This window comes from Labrus bergylta, chromosome 1 (genome assembly GCF_963930695.1).
Source record: "Labrus bergylta chromosome 1, fLabBer1.1, whole genome shotgun sequence".
Taxonomy (NCBI): domain Eukaryota; kingdom Metazoa; phylum Chordata; class Actinopteri; order Labriformes; family Labridae; genus Labrus; species Labrus bergylta.
This window is the reverse complement of record NC_089195.1, coordinates 24,610,053-24,628,117: the sequence shown is the minus strand read 5'-3', so window position 1 is coordinate 24,628,117 and position 18,065 is coordinate 24,610,053. Positions and strand designations below refer to the sequence as shown.

Here is an 18,065-nt window from a genome sequence, read left to right as displayed (position 1 = left end):
TACTTACTTACTTAAGAATAGAAGAACCAAGATTTTGTTGACAAAAGATTATTGAATGATTATTGAATTTTTGTTACAGTATTTATTGGAACATTTTTAAAATCACAAATAAAAACTAATTTAAATGGTCCGTATCTTAAAGTGATATCTCTTTAGTTCGTATGTTATTGATGGACACTTATGTTTAAAAAAAATTATAAGCAAGGAAAATAATAATTATACATAAACTACATGATAAACTGGATGAATTTGAACTCGTGCTTTTCTCTTGTTTGTCTGATTAAAGAAACAATATTATATATCAATATTTTTCCATCCCTGTCTGCTCCAAAAATTCCCTAGATAGTATCCTTTAGACTTTAGAGTCATGCAAAAAACATCAAAAAAAGATGAGCTCATTCAGGAAACATTTTATGATCCTGTTTTCATAAGTGTGCCAGTGTGTTTATCACATCTCTCTTTTTTTTTGCATTATTACTTTTTTTTTATGATGCTGTGTCTAAGCCTACATCGGATGTAGTGTGCATGCATGCATGCTGCTGTTTGAACCTGTGCGAGCACCTGAGGGTCCATCCCCAGCCGTCCTCGGAGCGTGGAGCGACAGCTGTATGGTGATGCAGCAGCGATAGGCATCATCGGCTTGCTAGAGACTAATTGGTCCACAGTGCTCCTCTGAGTGGCCTCGCTAATTAATTAGAAAGGCAGTGGAGCTGAAATTTTTAATCAGGACACCAGGCTCTCCAGCTAGCAGGAAAAAAAAGACATATCACCCCATCATTCCATGTAATCCACCTGACACAGATCTCCCATGTTGTCATGTGAAATGTGTTGTGTGTTTAGGTATTCATATGATCTGACCAGGGAATATAAAATACATTTATTAGAGCTTGTTAAATCATTCTGAGACTTTCAGAAAATCTGTGCGTCCTGATATGGTATGCATCACTTATATTTAGTTTGGACCCCAGAGGAAGATGTTAAGGTGGTCTTTTGTGTGTTTCGTTTCACATGACCATATCACTACCACTGACTGATTTGCCCTAATACTGTATATGTAAGTGGCCCGGTGTTTAAGATTTAACGGTGGCAAAAAAATGTCATCATAAAAAAGGGAGGGAGGTTGTGATTTTTTTCAAATCATATGCAACAATATTTGGATTTCCCTTCCCCCCCTTTTTTTGTGCTATTTTTTGTTAATAATTCTCTCAACATTAAAGCCCTTGTGTTAAAAAAAAAAGATCCTCGGCTTTGTACTCAAATTGAAAAAAGGGAGGAGATTAACCAAAGGAATGCTGCTTTTGCACCACTTTGGATGCACTTCTCTGTCCTGAAGCAGTACACTAACACACCACAATGATTTGTGGTAGAGGGCCAGGGTCTGTGAGGAATCAGCCAGAGACCAAACAGGCAGGCTTAAACAGGAGCCACGCTGGTCAGCTACTTCACACAGAAGAAGAAGGGGAAACAACATGTGTTTCATCGCAGTGCTGGGATGACAAACTATCAACAGACTGGAGTTGCAGTAAAGGGAAAAACAAAGCGGATGCACATCTATCTTACACAGATAACAAATCTGATGTGGTGGAAATGATTCATTTGAGTACATAATGCGCTGAACTTTCTATGAGGAGGAACGTTCTTTTATTGCTCACACCTTTACCTCGTGCGGTGACATAAGTTGGTGTGGTGTTCTAATCTCTGTGACCGCCTTTAGCTCTGTTCGGCGCTAATCAGCCCACTCTGCTCTTATCAGCCTGTTGCTCCGTCCAAAATAAACACACCGCCGCTCTTTTATTGCTTTGTTTTCACAGGTCATTAGGGGAAGGCGAGAAGATGCATTGATTAGTTTTCCAGACCACTGGATTATTGTTGTGTTATGACTATCATCATTAAGTTTCATTAGGCCTGTGGTTGTTCTTGTTTGCAGAAAATGAAGACGTTGCAGGAAAGGCGAGTCGGGTTGGAGTGCAGAAGGCACGCCACATTAATCTGGAAGGTAAAAGAGTTCATTTATGCGACAAACCTTTTTAAGGAAGTGAGTTGTAATTTACACGCCAGCTTTAAGACTCAATATTGATGCTTTTAAAAAAACGTATTATTAATATTTTTAAAGCTAATTTATAACGCCAAGCTACAGCACAGCACTACACATTTATTTGAAGTGGATTAAAGCAAACTTAATGAAGCAGCATCAGTCCCTGGTCAGGTCCTCTCAGCCAGCTTTGCTCTGTAACTACACATATGCTCCCAAAGCGAGAGGGAACTGGCTTTGTCGCCACACTAATTAGCATGTGTTAGCTAGTTAGCGAGAGGGCGGCCCTCTGTGATGTGTACTGAACTGGAGTAAAACGCCGGGGCAAGGACTGTACTAATGGCCCACTTCCTCCCCACAGGGACCCTCCCTGCAGCTCCACACGTGCTGGCATCAGTGCAGCCACGGGGCACCCACAGGGCCGCCACAGCACCGAGGGGGGCAAAGGCAGGCACTGAGGAAGGACGCCTGGCCCGACTGGCATCATTTTCAATGGGAGTGACTCCTTGCAATTTAACAGCAGGTGACAATGACACTGGCACACATGCACACAGGCAAACTGAGAGTGACGTGCAGACTAACAGACCCATCGGCCTATGAAATAGTTCAGACAGTTGGGGTTGCCGCATTAGCTAGCTGCCTGGCAGTGCCGGATGCATTATTTACAGGAAGAGCTGGAGCATTATCAGCTCTTTGGCACTTGGTTAGCAGGCAGAGGCGGCAAGCAGCGACAGCGAGCGGGTGTATCTCTGTCAGTGTGAGTAAACAAACAGAGGGGACGTGGTGTGACAGAGCAAACGGCGTGCCACGCACACACATGCAAACTCATTTGGGAGCTGAGAGACGGAGAGGGGGAGAGAAGGAGAGGAGGGGTGGGTGGCATCCATATTTATAGGGCCTTTCTAGCATTTGTCCCCAGGCCAAATGCTGTGACTACACTCTGCTAATGTCAGAACAGCACTTAACCAGGCATTTCCAGTATGTCATGGACAGTGGGGAATACATGGGATAGATATGAGAGCAGGGCAGAAGAAAACTGACAAACAAGAGGGAAATGCAGTAGAGTTGTTCATTGAGGTGATAATGTTCTCAGAAAACACATCGATCTCTAAATTTCTATCTCTTCTAAACTTTCTTTTCAAGCTTCTGCTGCCTTGGAATAGTTACACAATGCCAACAATATGCTTTTCATAAACTTCAACAAAAGAAATGTCTTTCTTTTAAACAACTTGATGTTTTTTTTTGTCACCAAACCAAACATCACACTGGACTGCTGTTGCTGCTGCGTCTCACATGCAGGAGTTGTCAACATATTTGGACACATACTATAGTTTTCTCTGTAGGTGCATCTTTTGTAACATACCTTTCTCAATTCTGCTTGGTAAACGTTCTCCATTGTCTTCTCTGTTCTGGTTGGGGAGCAACCTAATGATCATCTTTTATTTATTTATTTTTCTCTGGTCTGTGATCTTATTTAGTATCCTTTATTTTGGTATTTTCATGCAACTAAGCAACGACATACTCCGGCCTGGAAGCTGCTGTGAAGTCTCGTCATTTGCACTCATCACTGCTTGACAGCTACCGAAAAAGATGCCAAATTTGGCGATGCAATGACTACCGTGAAGCGCCTCTAGTGCAATAGAGTTGTTGTCACAATGTCTAACCTTAATGCTCCCTCGAGTCAGGAAACCTGTTGACAGCACTCAGTGAGTGGACCTGTTTTTTTTCCTGCTGGATTAACGAGAAGTGAAAGTGACATGTAGGCCCTTCTCTGGCATGTCATTACTGGCAAACTTCTCTTTGGTCACCTGTCCCTAAGTTTGTTATGTGTCAGGCCTGGCATTCACTGGCACTCTGGGAGGCTGAGGGGCCCACAGGCCTCGGTGGCATGTCGGACACACAAGCGATGTGATACCCCCAAAGAGAGCTGAATTAGTGGGTAAAGTTGCTCCTTTTAGCACAATCTGTCATTATCTCAAGTGGCATGTAATTGTTTTGTGCAGCGAGATCCATTATGAATCCTCTAAGAGCAAAGGGCTAATTGTGGAGGATTATATGAATTCATTTGTTTGTCTGCCAGTTGTCCCGCTTTATTTTTTCGGGAGATGCAATAATACGAATGTTTTTGTTTGTGTGTTCCTTTTGTGCTTTTAAAGGAATTTGACAGTCAAGATCAAACTAAAGCTGTAACACTTTATGAAACCAGTTAGAATGCTTACATTTCTTAAGAACTGACTCCTTTTGAATGAAAAGTAGTATAATAAAGACTCGTTGCCAGATTATGTTGTTATTTAATAGATTTTCTCCAAAAGCACGAAGTTGTACTTTTCAGAAATTGTGCTCTCAGGGCATGGGGAGGTGAATATCGACAACACAGAGCGAAAGACAGATGAAACAGATTCATTAAGTTTGCTCAGTAAGTGCATGAGTTTGTGTGTGTGTGTGTGTGTGTGTGTGTGTGTGTGTGTGTGTGTGTGTGTGTGTGTGTGTGTTTGCATAGACTGAAGGAGGATATACGTACGTAGTTAATCTCGATCAAAGGCTCTTTCTTTTTCTTTCAGTGAGTTAAGATAATACTGGTAAAGCCCTTGGATTTAACACGCTGAGATAATGAAAGCATGTGTAATTAGCAATTAGATTTGACCAACTGAAGGTGGACAAACAGGCAAAACTCGGCATCAAGGTTGCTTAACAGTATCATGGCCTAAGGTGTGCTTAGTCTGATTTATTCCTCTTGAAGTCATGTTGAAATAATCAGATTATGAGCAGACAGAGATGGGCAGGGGAGGAGGTGGAGAAGGGTTGCCTGTTCTCTTCTTTGTACTGAACAATAACGTTGCGTCTGTATTTCTTTCTTTTCAATAACACCCATTTTTTTCTGTTAGTGCTTCATCGATGAAGGATGAGTCTGCAGCATTGACAAGGCCGCTAGCTTTATAGATGACTGTGTTTCCCAGGCTTGCCGATAGAGGTGAGTGAGCCACTTAAGCCCCCTCGCACACATATTATTAGCATTACCATATCTGGGCCTGACTGCAGCTGAGGGGAATAATGTGTGTCAGGAGAGTGTAAAATTAGAACCAAAACCCTCACTGTTCTTTAAACCCACTTCCCTAGTCCCCACTTCCTTACTTATAGCCAAGCTTACAATGTCAAACACTAATAAGCCAGCTAATTCAATTAGGACTCCGCTTCTTCTTTGAGAATCCCCCAAAAAGAGACTTTGTAAAAAGATTCTCTCACAACTCTACACAGAACTCTTCATCATGAAGAAGCGGCCTTTATTCATAAGCTACTGGCGAGGGAACATGCTGCTGAGCTTGTTAGCAAAACACCCTGATCTGAGGCAAGAGATGTGTGACTAAAGCTGGGTCTCTTAAGTGTCTGTCACCCAGATCTAACCCGGGGAGAGCTCTTTGTAGGCTGCACTCTCTCTGTCTGCTCCTGTCTGTGCGCCGCGCTCCGCAGTGACTGGGGGATGAGCCCTGCCGTGTAGCTGCAGGTGACAGGGAGCCCTTTTTGTTGTCAAATCCTGACGGAGCTTCCACATGAAAAACATTTCACTCGAGCTGCTGCCGCCTCCTTTCTCTTCCTTCCTCTGTGTCTCTCTCTGTAGACGTCAAAGGCTACAACCACAGCGGTGATACAGAGACAGACGGAGTCAATCTCGCAACTCCTTTTCCCCCTCGCTCTCTCTTTTTGTCATCCTTCCCCTTGTACTATTTCCTACATCTCTCGCCCTTCTATCGTCTCCTTTTATGACCAGCCTTTTCTTCTTACCCAGTCTTCCCTCCCTCCCTCCTTCCCTCTCCTCCTTTTGGCTTATAGATCTGAGTTTGGTCTCGGGAGGAAAATACAAGTCAAGCCATTGTCATTTCAAACGGCGTGATAACCAGACACTGGGCTGCCCGCTGACAACTCAGGGGAGCTGGCCCTGGCTTTGACTGTTAGCCCCCCATCCCACCCCCCTTTGCTTCCTGCTCTTACTTTTTTTTTCCTCAAATCACTCCCTTTTTTCTTCCTCTCAAGCTCACCTCCTCTCTCTTCTTTCTCTTCCTCCTCCTCCTCCTCCTCCTCACATGGGCCTCGGTAGCTCACTGTTGTTTGTTGCTTGCCGTTGCTGCTGCTGTGTCTTGCATCTGCTCCTCTCTTCTCTCCTCTCTGTGCCGTGGGGGGCCGAGGGGAATAGTTGTCTTAGTGTGTGTACCAAGGTCAGTGCTCTCCACATGACAGTTCTCTGCCTCTCGACAAGGCGGGAAATCAATACTTTCGGACTTGTGGCGCTGCCCTCGGTGTAACAACAACACTGCCCAGCGCAGAGCGCAGCTCACGCACCTGACACATCCCCAGCCGCCCCTCCAGGCCCTCGCCAGGGAGCGTCTTCCACTCTCATCCTGACCCCTTCATATGTCCACCAAGGCCTTCGGTTTTCTCTTTAATACACCTTTCCTCTCTGCACTTGTTTCTCTTCAGGCCTCCAACCTGCTGTACATCTGCTTCCTTGTTTCTTATATTATGCAATGCTTGCTTCTTCTATACCTGAATGAACTGGGTCTCTTGTACCTGTATCTTAAGTTTGTGTGTCTCGGGATGAGAGTGTCTGCTAGGAAAGTGTGATCTTTGCAGAAATCACAGAGATGATCAGAGGTGAGCACAGTGGACCTACAAAATAAAAGACATGCTGACAACCAAGAAGCAAGAACACATACTGTTACTGGACCTACAATGATGAGATGGTTGTAGAAAGCAGTATACCTAAATCTACTTGCTCCTTAGCAGCAAGACTTTTAAATTCAATGTTGGGTTTGTCCCTTTTACGAGCAATTACTTTAAATTATCTTTATCGTTTTTATGTATATGTGTAACTCATTTTTTTTTGCAAAATAATTTAAATAACTTTTAAAAAGTACTGGAGTTGACAGTTGGACTTTCCCAAGTATTTAAACTCCTTTACAACTCTGTTTCAGTGGTCATCGTTTATGAAGGTTGACAGACAGAAAGAGAACGATCTCAAAACACGGCACAAGTCTTATGCATCGAGTTCTTCAGTTCTTTTCGCCACAAGCACAAACCCAACCCCATTTATCCAGTTCAGCCAATGACAGAAAGGTTTCCAAAGTCAGCTTAAGAATGGCAATATAAACTATAAAATCTCAACCCCTTACTGGTGTTAATAGATAATGTTCACATTCCTCTATCACAACCCATACTTGAGCAAATCGGAGCCATGGGCGACATTTTTTTATACAGCTTTATAGCCTAACATGCCTCCTTATACTTTTTCACCGACTGATAGACGTCCATGGAGAAAGAGAAAGCCCTGGCAGTGCACCCCACACTGGTTGTTAAGCCTGCCTTTTGGTCTGCCTCTAATGACACCAGGGTGTGTGTTAGGCCAATTACAGCTGCTGTCCTTCAGCAGTCAAACAGAGTAAAACTCCCGCTCTCAGCCCCCCGCCGAGAGGAGCCACAATCGACCCGAGTCCCAGAAGCTCTCCAAGGGACTCACACAGGCACACACTCGGCACTCTGTATCTGCTACTCCTCATCCATCGACAGGGCCATCTCCCATCATCCCCTGGCTTCCTCCCCTGGTTTCAGCTAGAGTAAGGGAAAATGCATCAAATAAAACAGCCACTTTAATGAATTAGATATTGAGCTGTTCATTAAAAAGAATCAAATTCCCTGAAGTCAGCAGGGGATACACAGTCGCAGAGTGTAACCTGGGGAAAGACACCACTTGTTTAGAGGAGTCATAAAACACAGGGATGTGATGACTCTACTGAATGTTCACCAGAAATGTCTAATGTGCAAGTCTTCAGTGACACGTGTTTCAGAAAACAATGTTATTTTTCTGCAATCATGGCAAGGTAGATTTTCTTCATCCTTGTATCCCTTTTTTTTCTGTCAACACTTGATTTAGTCATTCTGTCTGATGACAAAAGCTTGAACAAATACAGTTTAATGCTTTTAGTGCTGTGAGATCTGTGCTGATGAAGAGAAAATTGCTCGGTGACTTCTCAACTGTACATACAAGAAAATTCCCTGGCAAGTGAAATGGTACATGTGTGCAGTTTGAAACCTGTTTTTATTGGCTGAGAGTTCAGGTAGTACTTGAAACCTTTGCTTTAACCTCTCCTGATGCTGCTGACAGCTTTCTTTTTCAACAGAGACTTAAAATACAAGAAACACACTCCTGCCCCAGAACAAGGGTGCATTGCTTTATGCTTTGCTTTGCTTGTGTACTGATAAAGGCTGAAACAAAGGATCAAGTTTGTCTCCGGTGGTTTTATCTCCGGCAAGCCACCGTCAGCCTTGCCCCACACTTGATGGAGAGATTTAAAGGATGCTGTCCTCGCTTTCTCCTCCTCCTCCTCTGCTTCTCCCTGGATGAATGTGATCCAAACATCCACATCTCCCTTCAGTTTCTTTCCCAGTGACAGCCTCTCTCATGAATTAAAAGAGGAACCCATTGATTTTCCCATTGCTTAAATTTGCAACTTAATCCCCAAGATATGCCTAGAATGTACGGCTCTGTCAATAGACGGCATCGCCACTGATGAAAGGGAGCACGGAGAGAAGGGAAAGAGAAGGATGACAAGACAAAGGAGAGGGAGAGAAAGAGAGAGATCTGTGAGGGTGGTGGTTTCTGGCTCCGCTCTCAAATTCTACATTATGCCATTAGAAAATGTACGCTGACTATTAACACTGACTCTGATGAAATACCACAAATATAACACATCATCTCACTGAGCCACCAGGAGAATTAGAGGGAAGTCCAACCCCCGGCCATAGAGCAGCTACTTTACTCTGCTTCTCCAAAGAGGCAAACACACCACATCATAATGTTTATATGGCTAATAAACCAATCACCATTGTACATCTGTATTGTGTAACCAGGGTCCTTTAGGATCAAATATCGTTATACGAAGAAAATAAAAAAAGCCAAAGCACTGTAGAGAAGTTGTCTGGGAGTGAGATGGAAAAAGCACACTTGTCCCCTCTAAATGGGGGGAGTAACAGGATATCACAACCTCTCCCCAGGAGCAAACAAGGCAGAGAGACCATGCCCTCGTTCAAGATAAGCACCGTAATGTTCTCATCTGACTGCTAATGTAGCCTATAAATCTCCGCTACTCTGCTCAACATCAGTGCAATACTTGGTATTAATAGTGTGATTTGTGCAATGAGTGCAGAGCAGCCTATAGGCAGAGCGTTGTTCTTTATCAACATGCACAGGATGAAAACTGACATTGTTTTAAAAAAAGTCTAAAATTCTTGGAAGACAGTTTTCAGAGGAATAACTGGACAGTATGTACACGCAGAGTAACACAGGGTGACCCGTGCAGAATTCACCCTCCTACACTTGGTTGTAAACCCTATCCCATAAGCCTCTGGGGTGGTATGGCTTGTTGCCAGTAGCTGTGCTGTTGTTGGCAATAGATTTCCTTTGTGGCCTCGGTACTTGTGTAGGCCATAACATGATACACACAAAGGCCGGCAAGAGTACACCAGTGTGCGCAATCTTCCACATACACACACACTCTCTCTCACACACACACACACACACACACACACACACACACACACACACATGTGATCGGCATATGCTGCTGTGCACTGTGTGCACACATCCACACATGTAATTACGCACAAAATCACAATTCTCAGCAGTCATCCAGAGAAGACCCTCAGCCCTGTAGGAAACAAGGAGGGGGGAAAAAAGCACAACGTATCCTTGACGGGGTTCATCTGTTTCCAGTTTGGTGCAGATGCTCAAGTTTTATTGCAGCAGTCTAGTATTTCATGGCAGATTTAGCCAGTGGTTTGGTTCTTCACTCACTGCAGCTCTAATGATGGCACATCTATTGTAAATTGTGGCACACAATTTGTTGCTTGATTCTAACATTAATCGTACATACAGTTTATGCTCCTCTCCTTGACAAAAAAAAAAAAATAGTAAGTATTGACTGAAATAATGCACATTCAGTGGAGAACATGGACTTAATGTACAGGCAGTGCTGGGACTAGATAATTGGCTTGTTTGTTGTTCAGACTGTGTCTGCAGAGCTGCTGCTGAAGCTGGGACTATATAAAGGACATTTACTGTTGTACTCTCTCAGTGGTGAGTCATTGTGGCCCTCATGCCAAGACAATGTTTCTCCATTTAAAAAAAACAAACAAGAGTTTTGGGAACATCAAAATAAATGTGAACACTGAACAGTGTACTTTATATATGAACGTTTTTAAGTTTGTGCAATGATCGTGTTCAGTAGTACAGAAGGTCTACGCACACATACATCAGTATATTTTATTTGAATCTGTTTTCCTGTTATAAGTACTTTCTGGTTGTTTTCTTGAGATCTCGATTTATTTATGTCTTTATTTCAAGATAATAATGCTTATTTCTTATAACATCGGGTTACACTTTCAAGATCTGTTATAAACATATTTAGCTACCCTAATGTATACAAAAGGGAACTCATATTTAAACATTATTACATTATTCACTACATTATTTCACTGTGGTATAACTTTTGAAAGAAGGAGCAACTGCCTTCATGCTGAATCCAGTTGAATTAATCATCACAAACACAGCTGCGTTAAAGAAGATAAATGTGATTAGATAAGGAAGTTTCCTCTCTGTTAGCTTCCACACACACACAAATATTTTCCCATTCTGTGTGTCAACGCCAGCAGCGCGCACAGGCGATGCCTCTCCGTCTCAAGACAGAAGTGTAGCTCTGAGTGTCTCTTAACTGGCTCGTTTAGTCCTGATGGCCTAAATGATTTCATCACTATTAATGACAGGGACCGTGGCTCCCTGTGACGCCTTGCCAGATGCTCGGGGACCACTGAGCTTCCCTCTGTCTTCTCCACACTCCCAGCCGCCTCTCCTCATCTCCTCATCCCTCCTTCTGTGCAGTCTAATGATTGTCCTCTACATGCCCCCTACCATCCTATTCCTCCTGTTTTCCTCGGCTGCCGCGGCCTCCTATGGATACAGAAAACACGCTGTAGAGACACAGTGTTGGCACTCAATTCGCAGAGAGTGAAGGGTCAGTTTGCTGCTGGGCTGCAACTCTGTTAACAAGTCATCCAGCCAGCATGTAATTGTTCCGAATATCCACACCAAGCATTGAGAAGTTCAGTTAAGCAAGATCTCCAAAACACATTCCCACTCTTTCTCTCTCTCTCTCTCTCTCTCTTTCTCTGGGCGATCGGGCGAGCCAACAAATCAGCTATCAGCCCAGTTCCCGAGCTACAGCGGAGGTCAGAGGTCAGATAAAGAAGGTCAGCTGGCACCGGACCAGACCGCACTCAGAGGTCTGTCCTACAAATGGAATCAAAAGTCTTTTGACGGCTGCGAGTCCTTGCCTTCATTTGATACCTCACGTAATTGGGGAGTTAATTTTGAAACAGATGCACGGCCTTGTGTTGATTCATTGCTGTGATTTTCATTCATTTGGATAATGAAAGAATTAAATACCATTTTGGCGTCTCTTTTCCCCCCTTTCCTTGTCTCCTCTGTCTTGTTGAGCTCCAGCTAAGTAATGGCATTTTAATTCTATGTGTGCCAATGTGTGTGCGTGTGTGTGTGTGTGTGTGTGTGTGTGTGTGTTTGTGCAGGAAACTACTGCTCTTTGATGAATGCAGAGAGCTTTTGTCTTTCCCGGCATTGTAAAGGAATAAGCTTGGTAAGGGTTACATTCATAGCCTCATAGAAATGATCCCTCAGAGGTTATGCAGCACAATCTGAGAATGAATCCTCCGAGTGAACAGTCTGTGAACTGGAGCACATTACAGTAAAATTAGAAATCACTCCTTCAACATGTGTTTTCACTATGTAAAGAGCATGTACAGTTTCCCCTCGTATGCGGCCTTTGGATTTAATACAGTAACTGATTGCTACTTTTAAGGACTGCCAAGTGTCATGCACAGCTTTTTCTTCTGCAGGCTGGAGGTAAGGTTTTATTTAATCAGTTCCTTTCACCTTATATAAAAGAACATTAATACCAATTTAAAAGTACTTATTGTCACAGGTTGTCCTTTTGTGCAATCGAATAAAAGCGCTGCTTTCTCTCGCGGCGGCCGTCCAAGAGAGAATAAAACTCTATGTGCATGTGTGTTGTCTTGGATATAAACACGTGTGAGTCCATGCATGTGTGTGTGTGTCTGCAGTTATAATTTCCCAGAGCCTAAACCTTCATTGATTCGGTTGCTCTTGTCTTCCCAAGAAACAGGGCGAGGATTATGCCTTTAAAACGAGCTTTCTCATTGCAGATATTAGGTCATTAATTTCACAGGCTTACATATGAAAATATTGACTCTTCCCAGACACCACACTATATCCTCTGTTCCAGCCGCAACCTTGCATAAATAAATCTTTTCAAGTATGCAACATTGATACTCCATTGATTTATTCGTTTGAGGATCTAATAAATAAGCAAGTTCATTGAATATAGTTTAATTATTAAAGCTCTTGATTGATTTATATGGGAATATTTTAGTGTTTAAGGTGCAATATAGGATACTTCAAACTTCAAAAACCAAGAAAAAAAATCTTGATTTGGAAGCATTTAGTTTTTCTTTCTAAAACTGTTGGTCAGCTATTAGAAAAAGAAAATTGACATGTAATTTCAGTGTGACTCCTCCTTTGCTGTACTTCCCACAGCTCTTCCTGTAGTGTTCCCCCTCTGAGTCCCAATGGAATAAATGATTTGTCTCAATGAAATTACATTAAAAACGTTATGACATAGTTGTTCTTCGAATCCATGCTCACTTGTCATTCCCATAAGTTCAATAAATGATTCACTGTGTAGATGGGGGGGAACCCTGAGGACCAGAACCTGTCTACACACGTACACTAAAATGATCCAGGTCACACACACACACACAAACATTAAAATGGCAAACAGTCTCAGAGTAAGACAGAGTCATCCAGTGTGAGCGGGTGGGTGTTGGGTGCAGCTTTATGTCCCCACATAGCGGACGAGGGATGGGCAGACTTCGGGGAAACAAGAGCGGGAAAGCCGCAGAGGGGAGAGAGTGAGAGTGCAAAGGTTGTCACAGACGAGTCACAGCGAAGGAGGAGGGGAAAGGGAGAGGTGGAGGGGAAGGGTACGTTCCAACCTTTCACATCTGTTATTCGTTTGTACCGAGCTGGGAAGAAAATAGCAGGAAGCATTCTGGTGGTGGCGGAAGATTAAAAGACAAGAAGATTGAATAAAAAAACATGTGTCGCACATGCACTGCGGTTGATTGGATGTGTCCCGGGAGGCGCTGCCAGCTTGGAAAACACAAGGCAACTACAAACACAAACATAAGGAAGGGCAAGATTCCCCTCATTCATAAAGCAGCTTGGCATGCACTCTCATACACCGCCGAGTGTCAGACTCAGATCTACGCCTGTGGCCTTGACGCACTGGTGTCTAACCAAACCTCCCAGTATTGTTTTGGCCATCATTACACTCACTGCTGCTACAGCTCCTATTACACGGCCTAAATCAGCTTTCATCTGGGCTCCTGTGCTTAAACGGGCTTTACTGAAAAAGCAAAAGCTTGTATCATACGTCAGGCTAAGTGGCAGTCTTTTCTCTCTTCATTACATACACACCAGGTGTGAACAACAGACGCAAAAATAGAAACAGATGCAACCGTCATCGAAAAACGCGACATGATAATGCCAAGTGGCGGCCATTAAAAGCTCGTCACCCGCCCACACGGTGGGACCTCCCATCGCTAACGAGCTGAAATGTGGCGGGACACAGACAGGTAGGAGTAATGCCTTCACAATTATGCAAAGTGCACAAGCCTGCATTTGTACACACTTGCATGTGTTTGTTGTGTGTAAAAGTGTGCATGTGTGCCGTGCCACTTAGGGCCCATCCCACAGCTCATTAACAGTAATAAGTGACTGCCGCCACTTCTTTTTTTGTCAGTGGGGATGCGAGCCAATCAATAGGGTCATTTCACATCATAACGGCTTACCAGAGCACATTATGGCACTTGTTCATGGCTGGGAATGGCTGCCATTAGTGGCATAGCCAGATTAGATAGGGGCTGGGGTGTGAGGTGAAGAGGGGCAGATGGAGAGAGTATTAAAGAGGAGGAAGAGGGGATGTGGATCAATATAAGGATATTTATGGAGATAACATCACAATAGGGTGTCTGGGAAAGATAGCATAGTACGGACTCTTCTTTTTTTTCCGTGGGAGTAAAGATATCTGTATGTGAGAGAGAGGGGGAAGGTGTAAGGTGTAAGGTGTGTGTTTGCGCAAGCCTTGATGTGTATCAGCCCTTGTCTATGAATGAGTCCATTGAGTGTGTGCGCGCGCGCGCGTGTGTGTGTACAAATTTGAGCATGTGTTATGAGAGAGTATGAATTACAGCGATCTACTCTCAAATCTGCTCCTCTCTCTCAGTGTGTGTGTCTGTGTCTGGGGGCATGGAGGTGTGTTTGTGCGTGCTTTACCTTGGCATATGCATGTGCAATCCTGTTTAATTACAGATCAGGCTTTGAGGCAGAGGCAAACAGTGCTATAATTACAGGAAACACCTCCTTTAATATTTTATGGAAATCTACCCTGTGTGTATGTGTGTATGCTTTAAGTTGCCCATATTTACTCAGCGTGAGAGATAGGAGCAGAAGAAGGAAAAGAGAGGAGAGAGAGATTTTCTGTATTGAGTTCTTGTTCTGAATGACTTTTGATTCACTTCATGGTGTTGCTCCCTTCCTTTCATTCCTCCTTTACTCTTTACAGTCTCTCATTTCAGATTTGTGTTTCCAAATGGCTCCGCTAAACGCCCCTTTTTTCCCCACTTTTGAACCGCTTGCCTCTCAAATATTTATACTGCCTTTTACTGGGCCAAGAGACAGACGGGTGAAGAAAGAGGGGAAGAGACTTAGATCTATCCATTAAAGATGAGGAACATCTCAGATGCATAAAGAGGGGTGATGAACACACATGCTCAGGGATGGCAAGGTGTAAGCCGTGGCTTAATGCGTAATGACATCCTCTGAAGAAGGTTTGCTTTTTGATTTACTGCATCAGTTGAAGGAGCGCGGGACACGGGATGTGTTAAGGAAGAGAGAGAAAATATCAGATGGCAGTAAAAGAGCAAGACAAAAAAAAAGTAATAGTGTTTACTTTATGCAGATTTGAATCCCTTCTGCATCTGTTTTACTTCATAAGCTAACCTCTGTTGTCTAATATATCTTTTCCCTCAAAAAATAAAATTGTATTCAGCAACAAACAGCTACAAATCTCGACCACAAACACATCACAATATGATGTCACTGAGTGGAGGATAATTTATTCAATTTATTTATTTTTTTCAGGAGGCCAAGAAGAGGCCAAGCTGAACACATGTTACTCTTTAGCCTACTGTGACACAAATCTACGCGCACACACACACACAATGGCAATATGCTAACGCTTTAACACTAAGCCAGTGCCCTCTACAGTGCATGCAACACTGGGGGCCTGGGAGTAGGCTTCCCTGCTAGCGTGCTTTACTACTCTTTGATATGCACCAGTCATTAAAAATAGATGGCGAGCAATCATTACAGGCATCGGAATTAATCTAATTAGCCCAGCACACTAGGCCTCTCTGGTATTGGAGGGGTGTGGGGGGGCATTCTGCAAACAGAGCCACCCGGCCGCAAATACAGTGTAAGCAGAGAAGGCTAGGACGCTACGGGGGCTAAAGTGAAGGGGGGGGATAATCCGCCTTGACTTATTAATACGCGCAAACAAGATTTAGCTCCTCAAAGCAAACAAATGAAGCAAGTGCTAAGAGGAATGAGGGGGTGAGAAGGGAGGGAGGGAGCAACAGAGAGCGACATGAAGCGAGAGCGGGAGATCGAGGGAGAGCAAGAGGAGATCAATTATTTAGGCCTGCTTGGACTGCAGAGCTGCAGCGAGATACCAGCAGGGAAAATGGACTCAGGGCCAGAAAAATGTATGTTCTTCTGTCAATGCCCGTACCTTTGTAAACATACACGCAAAAGAGATCTTTTTCGTTTTCCTTCAGTCCACTTTGGGAGAAGCTTTGGCGTGTCACAACATGGATCATAATCTGCTGACTAGTAATCTCTTCTCAAACAGCACCGCCAAACACATGCACAGCGCTGTCTCGCTTTAATAGATCACTATAAGGGTCATTGTGGACAGACATGAATCCTTTATTGACTCTGCAGACGATGAAGTGCTTAGCCCACAACCCTTCTTGACCTCTGTCACGGGTATTGACTGCTGCAAGGGGGTATGGGTAATAGGCACTAAGGAGTGGGAAGCAGCCTCTTTTTTTTTTTGCTACAGGCTAATAACTGTCAGCACGTGGGCTCAGCTAGGCTAGAGGTAGGTCAAGCCTCCCATGATTAAACATAAACATAACTTTTTCGCAAAACTACTGCCGTGTGTTTGTTTGCGTTAGTAAGTCCTCAGGAGGCGTTTGGACCAAATATAGCACCATGTTTAAAATAAAAAGCAAAGCACTGTTTCGGTATGGAGGTGTTGCTGTGGGTAATGCATGGGGAGAAAATGACATGCAACGAAGGAAATTAAGTTTGACTTTCAAGGCTTACCAGACGCCAAAACACCGTTATGACAGCGGCAATTTATACTATCTGCAGTCTGAAGAACTGCAAGAAAAATAGCTAATGAGCTCTGTAACAGTACATGTTGAAATGTGTGCCCTGCTAACACAATTATCTCATAGGAAAAAATAGGAGAAGGCTTTTTGATTTAAACCCTTTTTAGGCTTTATTGATGATCTCAATTATCTGATATTTTTTAGCAAATTAGTATTCCCTTTTCTAATATTGAAGTGTATTGTTGGTTTTCTTTTTAATTGTATACCGATAGAAATTCATCATCATTAAATCTAACTCATTTGTTCCTCGGGCTGGACAGGCGGCGGTGGCAGTGTTGGTTTTTTCTACACAGTGCCAAACTCCTCTCTCTCAGTGGGTTTGTTGGCCATTCTTTCATCCTTGCTCCTCTAATGCTAGCAGACGGTCATTACCATCTCTTTGATAGTCGGGGTCCCAGCTGTGTTCAGGGGTCTAATACCCCACAACCTCTGTCCCACGCTGCCCCTCCTTCCTTCTTCCCTCCATCCATCCATCCCTCCATCACACAGCCTCAGTACAGTCTGAAAGTGCATCTGAATAAAACCCACAGGAGGGAGCGTTAGGATGGGAAGGAGAGAGAGAGCGGTTGGGGGCAGAGCTAATACCAAATCTCAGATGAGCGAACCAAATGAAAGTCTATCAAAAGCCAGCTCAGCAAACACAACCACCATACTGATGAGGAAGGAGCAGAGCGGGTGAGGACAGAGGATGGAGGACTAAGTCGGAGTTTATACATCAGAACTTTGTCTTTGGGGCTGCAGTATGTTACAGAGAATCACATAGGCCTTGTACCTATCTGTGGACAGCGGACAGACCCTTCAAGTAAATTTACCATTTATCTCTAAGAATTTGTTTTAGAAATGATGCATGAAAGAAATACACACGTATAAGAAAAGTAAAAATTACATTATTTTACGAAGAAACTGAAGACAAAAGGGTCATACGCAGAGATAAAGTGGCACTATCATGAAAACCCACCACATATTTTTAATGTTTGAACTGGTTTTGTAACACTCAGTCATGTGTTTATTTATAAATACGAGCACTTTCTGCTGTAGTCATTTGGAATTGCATTGCGCGCGCACACACGGAGAATTTGGACTAGGTGAACTGTAACAGTAGGTGCCATGCGGAAAAAAAAGGCACAAGCAAGGGGGAAAAAAAGACAATTTCACCAGAACCTCACTCGCACGAAGGACATAATAGCGCTGAAAGCAAAACGACTCAATGAAACAGGAAAAGTGTATTTCTTGGATTCCACTTACACTCAAATTACAGTGACATTCTTGGCAGAGTTTGGAGCGCAGGGGAAATACTATGTACGAGAGCAAAGAAAAAGAACTTTAACGGACTCTTATCAGGGATATGACTTAAAGACTCAACGATTAAAATCCT

At 43.4% G+C, this 18,065-nt stretch overlaps 1 protein-coding gene across 4 annotated transcripts in view; it reads right to left on the bottom strand.

The window, feature by feature from the left end:
• Window positions 1-18,065, bottom strand: part of bnc2 (basonuclin zinc finger protein 2) — a 159,727-nt gene that overhangs the window by 56,443 nt on the left and 85,219 nt on the right. The window lies entirely within an intron of this gene.